The sequence below is a fragment of the Cervus canadensis genome, chromosome 27 (genome assembly GCF_019320065.1).
Source record: "Cervus canadensis isolate Bull #8, Minnesota chromosome 27, ASM1932006v1, whole genome shotgun sequence".
Lineage (NCBI taxonomy): Eukaryota > Metazoa > Chordata > Mammalia > Artiodactyla > Cervidae > Cervus > Cervus canadensis.
Window position 1 is genome coordinate 6,036,996 of NC_057412.1, and position 13,780 is coordinate 6,050,775.

The window sequence follows — 13,780 nt, forward strand, 5'->3', positions numbered from 1 at the left end:
ACTTGATCCCATCTACGATGCAACCGACCGCGCAACGAGAGTCGACGGTAAACAGGCCGGGAGAGTTCAAACTGTCCAAACGTTTTACCAGCCATCAACCTGGAGGTCAGAAGCACTTCAGAAGAATTGGATGTTGGAGTTTAAATAATGAAAGATAAACAAATATTAGGAGGATGCACCAAAACAAATATTGTATATGAACACGTATATATGCAATCTAGAAAGATGGTACTGATGAACCAATTTGCAGAGCAGCAATAGAGGTGAAGACACAGTGGGGGAAGGAGAGGATGGGACAAATTGAGAGAGGAAGGTGGAAACATTTCATTACCATATGCAAAATAGAGAGCCAGTGGGAATGTGCTATATAACACAAAAAGCTCAACCTGGGCTCTGGGACAACCTAGAGGGGTGGGATGGGTGGGAGGAAGGTTCAAGGTGGGGTGGGGGGCACATGTATTCCTGTGGCTGATTCATGCTGATGTATGGCAGAAACCAACATAATGGTGTAAAGCAGTTACCCTCCAATTGAAAATAAAAAAGAGAGAATGTACAGACTGGGAGAAAAAATCTTTGCAAAATACATACTAGGTAAAGGGCAGATATCCAACTCAGCAACAGGAAAACAATCCAGTGGGCAAAAGCTCTGAATAGACATCTCACAAACAAAGATATACAGACAGCAAATAATCATGAAAAGATGCTGAATACCACATGTTGTTAGGAAATTGCAAATTAAAGCAAAATGAGATACCCTATTAGATACGCTATTAGAATGGCCAGAACCCCAAAACAATGACAACACCAAATACTGGCAAGGGTGAAAAATGGTGTGGCCACTTTGGAAGACAAAGTTTGGTTTGGTAGTTTTCTACAAAACTGAACATATTCTTAGCATATGATCCAGCAGTCACACTCCTTGGTATTTACCCAAAGGAACTGAAAACTCGTGTCCACACAAACACTTACACACAGGTGTTTACAGCAGCTTCATTCATGATTGCCAAAACTTGGAGGCAAACAACACATCCTTTCATAGGTGAATAGCTAACAAACTCTTGTGTATCCTCACAATGAAATATTAGTCAGTGATAAAAAGAAATAAGTTATCAAGCCACAAAAAGACATGGAGGAAGCTTAAGGGTGTATTTTTAAGTGAGAGAGGCCAATCTGAAAAGACTACATACTGTATGATTCCAACTATACGACATTCTGGAAAAGGCACAATTATGGAGACAGTACAAAGACCAGTAGTCGCCAGGTGTTTGGGGAGAGGGGACGAGGGGTGGAGAGGGAGAGGGGGATAAATAGACGGGACGTGGGGTTTTTAGGGCAGTGAGACTATTCTGTATGACACTCTAATGATGGATTTATGTCATTATACATTTGTCCCAACCCATAAAATGTACACCACCAACAGTTACAAACAACAGACTTTGGTTAATAATAATGTGTCTATATGGACTCATCAATTGTAACAAATGTACCATACTAATGCAAGATGTTAAGAATTGGGGAAATTAGGGGAGGAGAAGTGGAGGGAGGAGATAGATGGGAGCTGCATGATTTTCACTGATTTTTCCCTGTAAACTTTAAAGTGCTCAAAAAAATGCTAAATAAATAAGTAAAAGGCTATAGCAAGTTTCCTTGCTCTAATGAATAAAAGGCTAATTTGTTATGCTACATACAGTGTGTGTGTGTATGTGTGTGTGTGTGTGTATGCTCAATTGTCTGACTTTTTGTGACCCCGTGGATTGTAGCTCACCGGGTTCCTCTGTCCATGAGATTTCCCAGGTAAGGATACTGGGGTGGATTGTCATTTCCTCCTCCAGGGGGATCGTCCTGACCCATAAATCACACCCACGTCTCCTGCACTGGCAGGCAGCTTCTTTACCACTGTGCCACCTGGGAAGCCCATAAACAGTAATAAGGGGTATAGATTCAAACGATTAAAAGCATTCATATATATGCCTATTTGCATTTCTAATGGCAAATCTTTCCAGAAATTTTATGTTTGATGTTATTTTACGGTTAATAACATCATGTATCTATTGCATTAAAATTTATCAAAGAGTCATCCAAAAGCAGAGAAGGCAATGGCAAGCCACTCTAGTACTCTTGCCTAGAAAATCCCATGGACGGAGGAGCCTGATGGGCTGCAGTCCATGGGGTCACTATGAGTCGGACACAACTGAGTAACTTCACTTTCACGCATTGGAGAAGGAAATGGCAACCCACTCCAGTGTTCTTGCCTGGAGAATCCCAGGGACGGGGGAGCCTGGTGGGCTGCCGTCTGTGGGGTCGCACAGAGTCGGACACGACTGAAGTGACTTAGCAGCAGCAGCAACAGCTTATCCAAAAGAGGTTCATCTTCATCTTCCCAATAGTCCTGTGAAATAAACATGGTCGATACTGTCATCTCTGTGTAATGGATGAGCACACCAAGACTCAGATGATTTAAGTAACAGGTTCAAGGAGAAATGATCATCATGGAATAATGACCCAGGAAAGATTCAGGTTTTCTCATTTGGGGGCTTCCCTGGTAAAGAATCTGCCTGCAATGCAGCAGACCTGGATTCGATCCCTGGGTTCACGCTATTTCCGCTGTACCGGGAGGCACTCTGTATGGAAGATCAGATTGGGTAGTTTTGTGAACAGAGTCTGACTCCCGAACGTCCTTGGTGGTCCACTGGGGAAGGAACCACCTGCCAATGCAGGGGACACATATTTGATCCCTGGTCCTGGAAGATCCCACAGGTTGCAAGGCAGCTAAGCTTGTACATCACAACCGCTGAGCCAGCAATCAAGGCCTGTGGGCCACAACTACTGAGCCCGTGAGCCTCAAGGCTGGAATGAAAGAAGGCACCTCACCGTGAAGCCCACACACCAAAACAAGAGTTGCCACCGCTCACCTCAACTAGAGAAAGCCCATGAGCAACAACCAGCACGGCCAAAAACAAATAGCAAATAACAATGCCTGACTCTGAACTTTGGGTCTGAAGGAGACGAAGGATACCCTTCTTCATGGTCTAGCATCTAGGTTTCCCGACACCATCTTTACCGTGACACCTAAGTTCAACCTCAAGGAAACTGAAGTTTGTGGATCCTGTGTGCGCTGATGAGGAAGTGGGTACCAATTCTGCCCTTGCTCCCAAATAAGCTCCCGGGTGGGCCTTCAGGAAAAACTGGTGGCGGCAAGGATGTGGCCAAGGGAATCAGTAACTGGAGGCATCTGGAGTCCAGTGAAACTGACCCTTCAGGATGGAAGGACCCAGAAGGAGGTAGCATCTTCTTCCTCTGCCCTGAGCATCAAAGCCCTTGGCGAGCCAACCAGAGAAAGAAAAGGCAGTTATTAGACTAGACACAACAGAAACATCGCCTCTCATGATGTTGTCAAAAACACCTGACAGATGTAGGCTTTTATACAGAGAATTCTCCAGCATCTTTACAGCAGTCCTGGGGACCACCCATGGTGTGGGCTGCTGTGTCCCACTGCATTCTCCTGACATTAGCAGCGGTGTGATGAGCCCAGTGGGTAAAAAAATGCGAAGCAAAAGACGTCATTAAAAGACGATGGCAACCACAATAGAGGAAAGAAAAGACTACGTCTCAATATTCTAAATGTGCTGTGTCCAAGCCCAATCACACAAATTCAAGGCTTTAAATAATCACATTCACCAGTTCTTCTGTTCCCATGGGAGCACTGGTGTATTTCTTGGCTCTTTATCTAAACACTTCCAAGAGGGTAACAAATCTGAAACCCAAGTGAAATCCCTTCCCACAACTGTAACCCAAAATAACCACATGGTATTTTAAGAATTCAATAGAATTATACTAATTCAATCCAGAAAGGATAGGGTGTGTACCTCAAAATATTAACAGATTAGCAGTATGTCTCTGGCTAGGAGCAACATGTAAAATTTTTATTTTCTGCTTTTCAGTGGTAAATGGATTTTTATTGTTACATGGAAAGTTATTTTTTTAAGGTTTTCTGTGTATTGACTTTTTGGTTGGGCTGGGTCTCCGTTGCTGTTGAGGGTTTTCTCCAGTTGCAGCGAGCGGGTGTTACTGTGTGGTGCACGGGCTTCTCACTGCAGTGGCTTCTCTTGTTACGGAGACCAGGCTCTAGGCACATGGGCTCAGTAGTTGTGGCACATGAACTGAGTTGCCCCAAGGCATGTGGGATCCTCCCAGGCCAGGGATCGAGGACCAGGGATCAAAACCGTATCCCCTGCGTTGGCAGGCGGATTCTTACCCACTGTACCACCAGGAAAGTCCTGGAAAGTTATTTTTAATGGAAATCAAGGAGATTTTCAAATAACGAACCCTTGATGTGCTTCCAAATTGTGGTCTATAATACACACGGCAGCTCGTGGTACAGACTGTTGTCACAGTTAACGCGATTTCAATTTCTTGATACAATTCAATAGGCATCTTGGAAAGACTTGGTATGTACCAGGCTAGTATTTCCCAAACTTCCTCATTTTGGGTTCATGCCTTTGAAAAATACCCATTCCCATGACTCTGCCATGGCTAGGATAGGTCTAGGGTTTTATAAATTTAAACATTAAACATTTTTTAAAACTTTAAAAATTAAACAGAAATTTTAAAAATTTCTGTGCAGCATTTAGAGAATGGTTTAAAAGACATTTTTATCAATACTTTAAAGTTAGCTCTCCACTGCTATCTGATATATGCAGCCTATAATCTCCAAAAAAAGAAAGATTTCATGATAGTGAAGAATTAGTCTTCCCTTAAAACCATCAGTCAGCAATTTTTTCTGTAAAGGATCAGATAATAAATGTCTCACACTGAATGAACTATTATGATCTCTGCCACAAATACTCAGCTCTGTCATGGGGCACAGAAGCAGCGACAGACAAGAGGTACTTGGGACTTGCCTGGTGGTGCAGCGGATGGGAGCCCACGTGCCAACGCAGGGGTTCAATCCTTGGTCCGGGAAGAATCCGCATGCCAGGGAGCTGCTAGGCCCATGCCCCGCAACTACTGGACCTATGCACCTGGAGCCCACGCTCGGCAACAAGAGAAGCCACTGCATTGAGAAGCCTGCACACCGCAACTAGAGAAAGCTTGCATGCAGCATCAAAGACCCAGCAGAGCCAAAAATAAATAATCCTATTCTTAAAAAAGACCCATTTGAATGGAGGGCCTCCAACTTTATTGACAAGAGCAGGAAACAAATGGACATATCTGGGTTCCAATAAAACTTTATTTACAAAAACAGAGAGCAGCCTAGCTTTGTCCCACAGCCACAGTTTACTTTCCAGTTGGCCCTAGTGGTGAAGAACCCGCCTACCAACGCAGGAGACATAAAGACGCAGGCTCGATTCTTGGGTCAGGAAGATCCCCAGAAGGAGGGCGCAGTAACCCACTCCAGTATTTTGTCTGGAGAATCCCATGGACAGGGGACCATGGTGGGAGACAGTTCCTGGGGTCACAAAGAGTCGGACACATTGAGCACGCAGGATATAGTTTACCAGCTCCTGCCTCATCTCACCACAATCTGAAGCTCCAGGAGACATAGCTCCCCCAGAGTGGCGGGAGCAGCCTCCTTGGAGAAAATTACCTTCTCTTTTTCTGCCATTCTCAGTTGCCTCTCTTCATCCCTCCCAACTCCATCCCCACAAAAAATTCTTGCATGTCAGACTTTTCTTCCATCAATCACACAAAAGCCCCCAAGTTCCTTCTGAACCCTGATGTTCTATAATATAAAGCACTGGTACATCTGCTTGAAGCAAACACAAGGGAATAAATACTTAAGTAAGCAAGAAAGTACAAGGATTTTAGCAGGCTGCTTTGAGCTAATGAATGCAAATCTGTTACAAGATGCACCACAAAAAAGCTATAAATGGGACTTCCTGATGGTCCTGTGGCTAAGACTCCACACTCCCAACGCAGGGGGCCGGGGGTTTGATCACTAGTCAGGGAACTAGATTCTGAGTGCCGCAACTAAATGCCCAGCAGAACCAAATAAAGAAATAAATATTTAAATTAAAAAAAAAAAAAAAAAAACCTGCATAGGACTCCCCTGGTGATACAATGGATAAGAATCCACCTACCAATGCAGGTTTGATCCCTGGTCCAGGAAGACTCCGCGTGCCACAGGGCCACTAAGCCCGAGCTCTAGAGCCCACGTGCCACAGCTACTGGGCCACCTCCTGCAGCTACTGAAGCCCATGCTCCTGGAGCCTGCGCTTCTCCACAAGAGAAGGCACCACAATGAGAAACCCTCGCATCCCAACAAAGAGCAGTGCCCATTTGTCACAACTAGAGAAAGCCCACCGAGCAACAAAGACCCAGCACAACCATTAATTAATTAAAAAAACAAAAGCTGTATAGATTTGTTACCAAGTCCAAGCTCTTCACCCCATGACAGGCCAATGAATTGGAGTTGAGGTGTTGGGGCAAGGAATAGAAGAGGGCAGATAAATGTCTCAAAACAACCCTCTTATTGGGGTCTGGAGGCCAGTTTCTTTTACAGATCATAGATGGGGGAGGTGAAAAAACAAAGTAAAAAGCCCATTCATCTTGCAAGTACCTCCTAGAATGGCAAGCCTCAGGCAAAGGATGTGTTAATTTCTTTCTTCCTGCCATCCACAGGTGTACAGGATTCTGAACAAAGGCATTTTAGTTGAACAGTCGGGCAGAGGGAGAGGACTCTCTGCGCCAGGCCATTATATATGATTATAATGACAAAAGCTACGGAGGTTCACTTCAGTTCAGTAGCTCAGTTGGGTCTGACTCTTTGCAACCCCATGGACTGCAGCACACCAGGCCTCCCTGTCCATCACCAACACCCAGAGCTTGCTCAAACTCACATCCATAGAGTCGGTGATGCCATCCAACCATCTCATCCTCTATCGTCCCCTTCTCCTCCTGCCTTCAATCCTCCCCAGCATCAGGGTCTTTGCCAATGAGTCATCTCTTCACATCAGGTGCCCAAAGTATTGGAGTTTCAGCCTCAGCATCAGTCCTTCCAATGAACACCCAGGACTGATCTCCTTTAGAATGGACTGGTTGGACCTCCTTGCAATCCAAGGGACTCTCAAGAGTCTTCTCCAACAATACAGTTCGAAAGCATCAATTCTTCGGTGTTATGCCCGCTGTCCGAATCCCCCAGCAGGAAAAGAGAAGACCTCCATGACAATGCAACACGCAAAGGAAGGGAAATTTATTGCAGACTCGAGCCAGGGCCCCTGCTGCAACCAATGCAGTGGTGCAAAGTCAGAGAGCCCCGAGCCCCAGTTTCCACGCACATTTATAGGGTGCTCGATTTCAAACATAAGCAGTGGGTAGTGGGCGCAAGCGGATTGGTTACATGTTTGCAAAGCAATTTTATTGGTACAAACTTTCACCTGCGCAGGACTTTCCAGGGGACCTTCCCGGAGGTTTACTGGGCACGTACTGATTAGCTGGTCTCTGGTGGCCTGTTGAGGGCAGATAATTACCCTACCCTGGGGAGAAACTGAAACTTAGGCCTACTCTTAGTTCAGGGCGCCTGTCATGGTGCTAGTCTTGACAGTCTCCCATTCAGCACTCAGCTTTCTTTATAGTTCAACTCTCACATCCATACATGGCTACTGGAAACCATAGATAGCTTTGACTAGACGGACCTTTGTTGGTAAATAATGCCTATGGAAAGCAAGCCAAAAAAAAAACAACAACAACAAAACCCAAACAGTTCCAACAAGGAGTCAGAATTGGCTTTTCCCTGCGACAGATTCAGGAGGTTAGAGTCTTCGCTTGGTTCACAGCACTGAGAGTGGAGGGGTGCGGAAGCACCCTGCCGGCTTGTGTGCGCCGTGAGTCTCGTGTGTCCTGTGAGCCCCGTGTGCGCCGTGAGTCCCGTGTATCCTGTGAGTCCCGTGTGTCCTGCGAGTCCCGTGTGCGCCGTGAGTCCCGTGTGTCCTGTGAGTCCCGTGTGCGCCGTGAGTCCCGTGTGTCCCGTGAGTCCCGTGTGCGCCGTGAGTCCCGTGTGTCCTGTGAGTCCCGTGTGTCCTGTGAGTCCCGTGTGTCCTGTGAGCCCCGTGTGCGCCGTGAGTCCCGTGTATCCTGTGAGTCCCGTGTGTCCTGTGAGTCCCGTGTGTGCCGTGAGTCCCGTGTATCCTGTGAGTCCCGTGTGTCCTGTGAGTCCCGTGTGTGCCGTGAGTCCCGTGTGCGCCGTGAGTCCCGTGTGCGCCGTGAGTCCCGTGAGTATCCTGTGTAGTCCCGTGGTCCTGTGAGTCCCTGTGTGTGCCGAGTCCCGTGTGTCCTGTGAGCCCCGTGTGCGCCGTGAGTCCCGTGTGTCCTGTGAGCCCCGTGTGCGCCGTGAGTCCCGTGTGCGCCGTGAGTCCCATGTGTCCTGTGAGTCCCGTGTGCGCCGTGAGTCCCATGTGTCCTGTGAGCCCCGTGTGCGCCGTGAGTCCCGTGTGTGCTGTGAGTCCCGTGTGCGCCGTGAGTCCCGTGTGTGCCGTGAGTCCCGTGTGTCCTGTGAGCCCCGTGTGCGCCGTGAGTCCCGTGTGTCCTGTGAGCCCCGTGTGCGCCGTGAGTCCCGTGTGCGCCGTGAGTCCCGTGTGTCCTGTGAGCCCCGTGTGCGCCGTGAGTCCCGTGTACACTGTGAGAGGGTCTCACACAGTTGCTGTTTCGCGTGGTCCTTTCCTCTGCTCCTGACCCTGGTCAAACCTCGGCTAGGATTTCCCTCGGTCTCAAAGGAGCCTGTTTGTGACCCTTACTTGCAGTGATGTTGCCATTCCTTCCCAAACCTGCTTGTCTGGATAATATAGCAAAAGATCATAGAGTGAAGATGGGAGCCCCAAAGCAAGAACGAGGTGGCCCTCTTCCAAGAACTTCTGATCGTACACTGTCACAGTTTTTTATTTTAAAGGTGACTGGAAGCCACTTGCCTCGTCCAAGTTCCCAGCACGGTTAAGATAGCAGAATGACCAACTCTCTATCATTTTTATATCATAAAACTCAAGAGAGGCATTAGAATTAGAGGCACGAAACCACTCAAAAGTGTTCTGTTTCTGGGGCTTGGTTTTCTCCTCATTGAAAGGGATAGAACACTATGCAGTGTTTTTTTCTCTCTTCTTTGATTGGAGGATAATTGCTCTGCAATGTTGTGTTGCTCTCTGCGGTACACCAAAGTGAATCCGCTCTAAGTGTGCGTATATCCCTCCCGCTGGAGCCTCCTTCCCACAACTCAGTGCTCAAGAGCAAGGCTTCCCGGGTCACCAACCTCGCTCTCTCTTGCTGATGTGGGACTTTCATAGAGTTAGTTAACAAATCTGTGCCTCAATTTTCCCAAGTATGGGGAATAGTTACACTGCCTATCTTATCGGTGATTTTGGTGATTAAAAGATGATATAAGGAAAGTAATTATAACAATGCTGGAAAGATAATAAGCACTATATGAGTAGAAATTATGATTTCAAGGGGGCAAAATATAGGGAAAACCAACAGCACTGGAAGACATAGAGATCTAAGTTTGAATTATGACTCTGCCTTCAGAAAGCTGTGCAAGTCAAGACCAGACACTTCTGAGACCTCAGTGTTTTTACCTATACCAGTGGTCTGCAAAGTTTTGCCTTAAAGGGCCAGAGAGTAAATATTTTAGGCTTAGGAAGCCCTGCAGTCTCTGTGGCATTTACTGTGGACCCTCTATATCCATGCGTGGATTCGACCTCTGTGGGGCTGCTTGAAGCCACAGATGTATAATCTGGAGATACAGAACTTGTGGATACAGATACACTGTACTACACTATTTCATATAGGGACTAAAGCATCCATGGATTTGGCCATGGGGTTTGCTGAAACCAATCCACTACTGAGGAATGACTGTGCCCATCTCTGTCATTTCTCTTGTGGAAAGCAGCAATAGACAGATATAAATACATCAGTTCAGTTCAGTTCAGTCACTCAGTTGTGTCCGACTCCTTGCGACCCCATGAACAGTAGCATGCCAGGCCTCCCTGTCCACCACCAATTCCCAGAGTCCACCCAAACCCATGTCCACTGAGTCGGTGATGCCATCCAACCATCTCACCTCTGTCGTCCCCTTCGCTTTCCCAGCATCAGGGTCTCTTCAAATGAGTCAACTCTTCGCATGAGGTGGCCAAAGTTTTGGAGTTTCAGCTTCAGCATCAGTCCTTCCAATGAGCACCCAAGACTGATCTCCTTTAGGATGACTGGTTGGATCTCCTTGCAGTCCAAGGGACTCTCAAGAAACTTCTCCAACACCACAGTTCAAAAGCATTGATTTTTTTGGCGCTTAGTTTTCTTCACAGTCCAACTCTCACATCCATACATGACCACTGGAAAAACCATAGCCTTGACCAGACGGACCTTTGTTGGCAAAGTAATGTCTCTGCTTGCTAATATGCTCTCTAGGTTAGTCATCACTTTCCTTCCAAGGAGTAAGCGTCTTTTAGTTTCATGGCTGCAATCACCATCTGCAGTGATTTTGGAGCCCAAAAAAATAAAGTCTGACACTGTTTCCACTGTTTCCCCATCTATTTGCCATGAAGTGATGGGAACAGATGCCATGATCTTAGTTTTCTGAATGTTAAGCTTTAAGCCAACTTTTCCACTCTCCTCTTTCATTTTCACCAAGAGGCTTTTTAGTTCCTCTTCACTCTGTGCCATAAGGGTGGTGTCATCTGCATATCTGAGGTTATTGATATTTCTCCTGGCAATCTTGATTCCAGCTTGTGCTTCTTCCAGCCCAGCATTTCTCATGATGTACTCTGCATAGAAGTTAAATAAGAAGGGTGACAATATACAGCCTTGACATACTCCTTTTCCTATTTGGAACCAGTCTGTTGTTCCATGTCCAGTTCTAACTGTTGCTTCCTGACCTGCATACAGGTTTCTTAAGAGGCAGGTCAGGTGGTCTGGTATTCCCATCTCTTTCAGAATTTTCCACAGTTCATTGTGTTCCACACAGTCAAAGGCCTTGGCATAGTCAATAAGGCAGAAATAGATGTTTTTCTGGAACTCTCTTGCTTTTTTGATGATCCAGCAGATATTGGCAATTTGATCTCTGGTTCCTCTGCCTTTTCTAAAACCAGCTTGAACATCTGGAAGTTCACGGTTCACGTATTGCTGCAGCCTGGCTTGGAGAATTTTGAGCATTACTTTACTAGTGTGTGAGATGAGTGCAATTGTGTGGTAGTTTGAGCATTCTTTGGGATTGCCTTTCTTTGGAACTGGAATGAAAACTGACCTTTTCCAGTCCTGTGACCATTGCTGCGTTTTCCAAATTTGCTGACATATTGAGTGCAGCACTTTCACAGCATCATCTTTCAGGATTTGAAATAGCTCAACTGGAATTTCATCACCTCCACTAACTTTCTTCATATTGATGCTTCCTAAGGCCCACTTGACTTCACATTCCAGGATGTCTGGCTCTAGGTGAGTGTGAGTGATCACACCATCATCATTATCTGGGTCGTGAAGATCTTTTTTTTTTTTTTCATTTATTTTTATTAGTTGGAGGCTAATTACTTTACAATATTGTAGTGGTTTTTGTCATACATTGACATGAATCAGCCATGGATTTACAAATATTCCCCATCCTGATCCCCCCTCCCACCTTTCTCTCCACCTGATTCCTCCGAGTCTTCCCAGTGCACCAGGCCCGAGCACTTGTCTCATGCATCCAGCCTGGGCTGGTGATCTGTTTCACCCTAGATAATATACATGTTTCGATGCTGTTCTCTCGAAACATCCCACCCTCGCCTTCTCCCACAGAGTCCAAAATTCTGTTCTGTACAGTTCTTCTTTGTATTCTTGCCACCTCTTCTTAATAGCTTCTGCTTCTGTTAGGTCCCTACCATTTCTGTCCTTTATTGAGAACATCTTTGCATGAAATGTTCCCTTGGTATCTCTAATTTTCTTAAAGAGATCTCTAGTTTTTCCCATTCTGTTATTTTCCTCCATTTCTTTGCATTGATCGCTGAGGAAGGCTTTCTTATCTGTCCTTGCTATTCTTTGAAACTCTGCATTTAAATGGGAATATCTTTCCTTTTCTCCTTGGCTTTTCACTTCTCTTCTTTTCACAGCTATTTGTAAGGCCTCCTCAGACAGCCATTTTGCTTTTTTGCATCTCTTTTTCTTGGGGATGGTCTTGATTCCTGTCTCCTGTACAATGTCATGGATGCCAGTAAAACTTTATTTACAAAAATAGTAAAAACAGGCTCATCTGTGTTCCATTAAAGGTGTATTTATAGACACTGAAATTAGAATTTCATACAACTTCCAAATGTCACCAAATATTATTCTCTTATTAATGTTTGTTAATGATTTAAAAATTTAAAAAATATTGTTAGCTCATGGACCACACCAAAACAGGTAGTGGGACAGATATGAACCAAGGTCCTTAGTTTTCACACTATTAACCTATAGAATTAGCCAACAAGCAAGCAAAGGAAAAGTTAAGGTTTCCCAAATTGGAATAATATAGTGTACATGTGTGGGGGGCAGGGTGGGGTGGGGGGGTATATTGTTTCGCCTTCCAACCTCATATAGAATTTGAACCTCATATAAAATTGTATATTATAAGCTTACAATATAAAGCCATTCAAGTTACAATATATAAGCTTGTATGTTGTAAGTTTATAACATAAAACCACTCAAATTCTATATGAGGTGGCTCAGACAGTAAAGAATCTGCCTGCAACTCAGGAGACCCAGGTTCAATCCCTGGGTCAGGAAGATCTGCTGGAGAAGGGAATGCCTACCCACTGCATTATTCTTGCCTGCATAAAAGAGCCTAATGGGCTATAGTCACGAAGAGTCGGACACAACTGAGTGACTAACATGTCACACTTCACACGTATTATTTATAATTGCCTAGGTTTGATTTGGGCTTCCCTGATGACTCAGTGGTAAAGAATCCACTGGCCAATGCAGAATACACGGATTCGATCCCTGTGTTGGGAAGATCCCTGGAGAAGGAAATGGCAACCCACTCCAGTATTCTTGTCTGAGAAATCCCATGAACAGAGGAGCCTGGTGGGTTACCGTCCATGGGGTCCCAAGACAGTTGGCACGACATAGCGTTTAAACAACGGATTTGACTTACATGTTCCCATTTCTAAAATAATTAAGACATCAGGCTCTTGGAAAGAGAATGAAATTTCCTTTAATATTCTTGACTATGAGAAGTCATGTTGATCTTGTATTTCAACATTCGCATCTTTTCTAAGAACACAATCTGGAAGGATTGCTGAGACAAAATTTTAACACTTGTTACTATAGTGCAGATAGATTTAGTTTATCATTTTCATGTTATCTTAAAGAAAACAAAAAGTTATTGTCTATAAAATTCCCCAGCAGGCAAGACCACTCCCCTCGTTTACACAACCAGAGAGTATTCTCATGCCAAAGAACCACCACAGCAATAACAGCGCCATCAAACATCTGGACAACATTCAAACTCCAGTTTTCTCACAAATTTCTTATATTATATTTTAGCTTATTGTTTATTTTTAATCAAGAACCAAACAAGTTTCCAATATAGAATTGATTGCTACTTTTATTGCATTTAAAAAAATCTATAGGAACCACTGCCAACTAATTTTTGGCAGTTTATTTGTTTTAGAAACCATAGTTTCCCACAACTGTACCCCCATCGTGTTATTTATCATGTTTCTCTGTCTTCTAGATTACTTATAAATCGACAAAGAGTTCGAGAAACTTGATCAGGTTCAAACTTGATTTTGTTTTTTGAAGGACTACTTCATAGGCAATGAATATGTGTGTTTTCTATTCTTAAAAG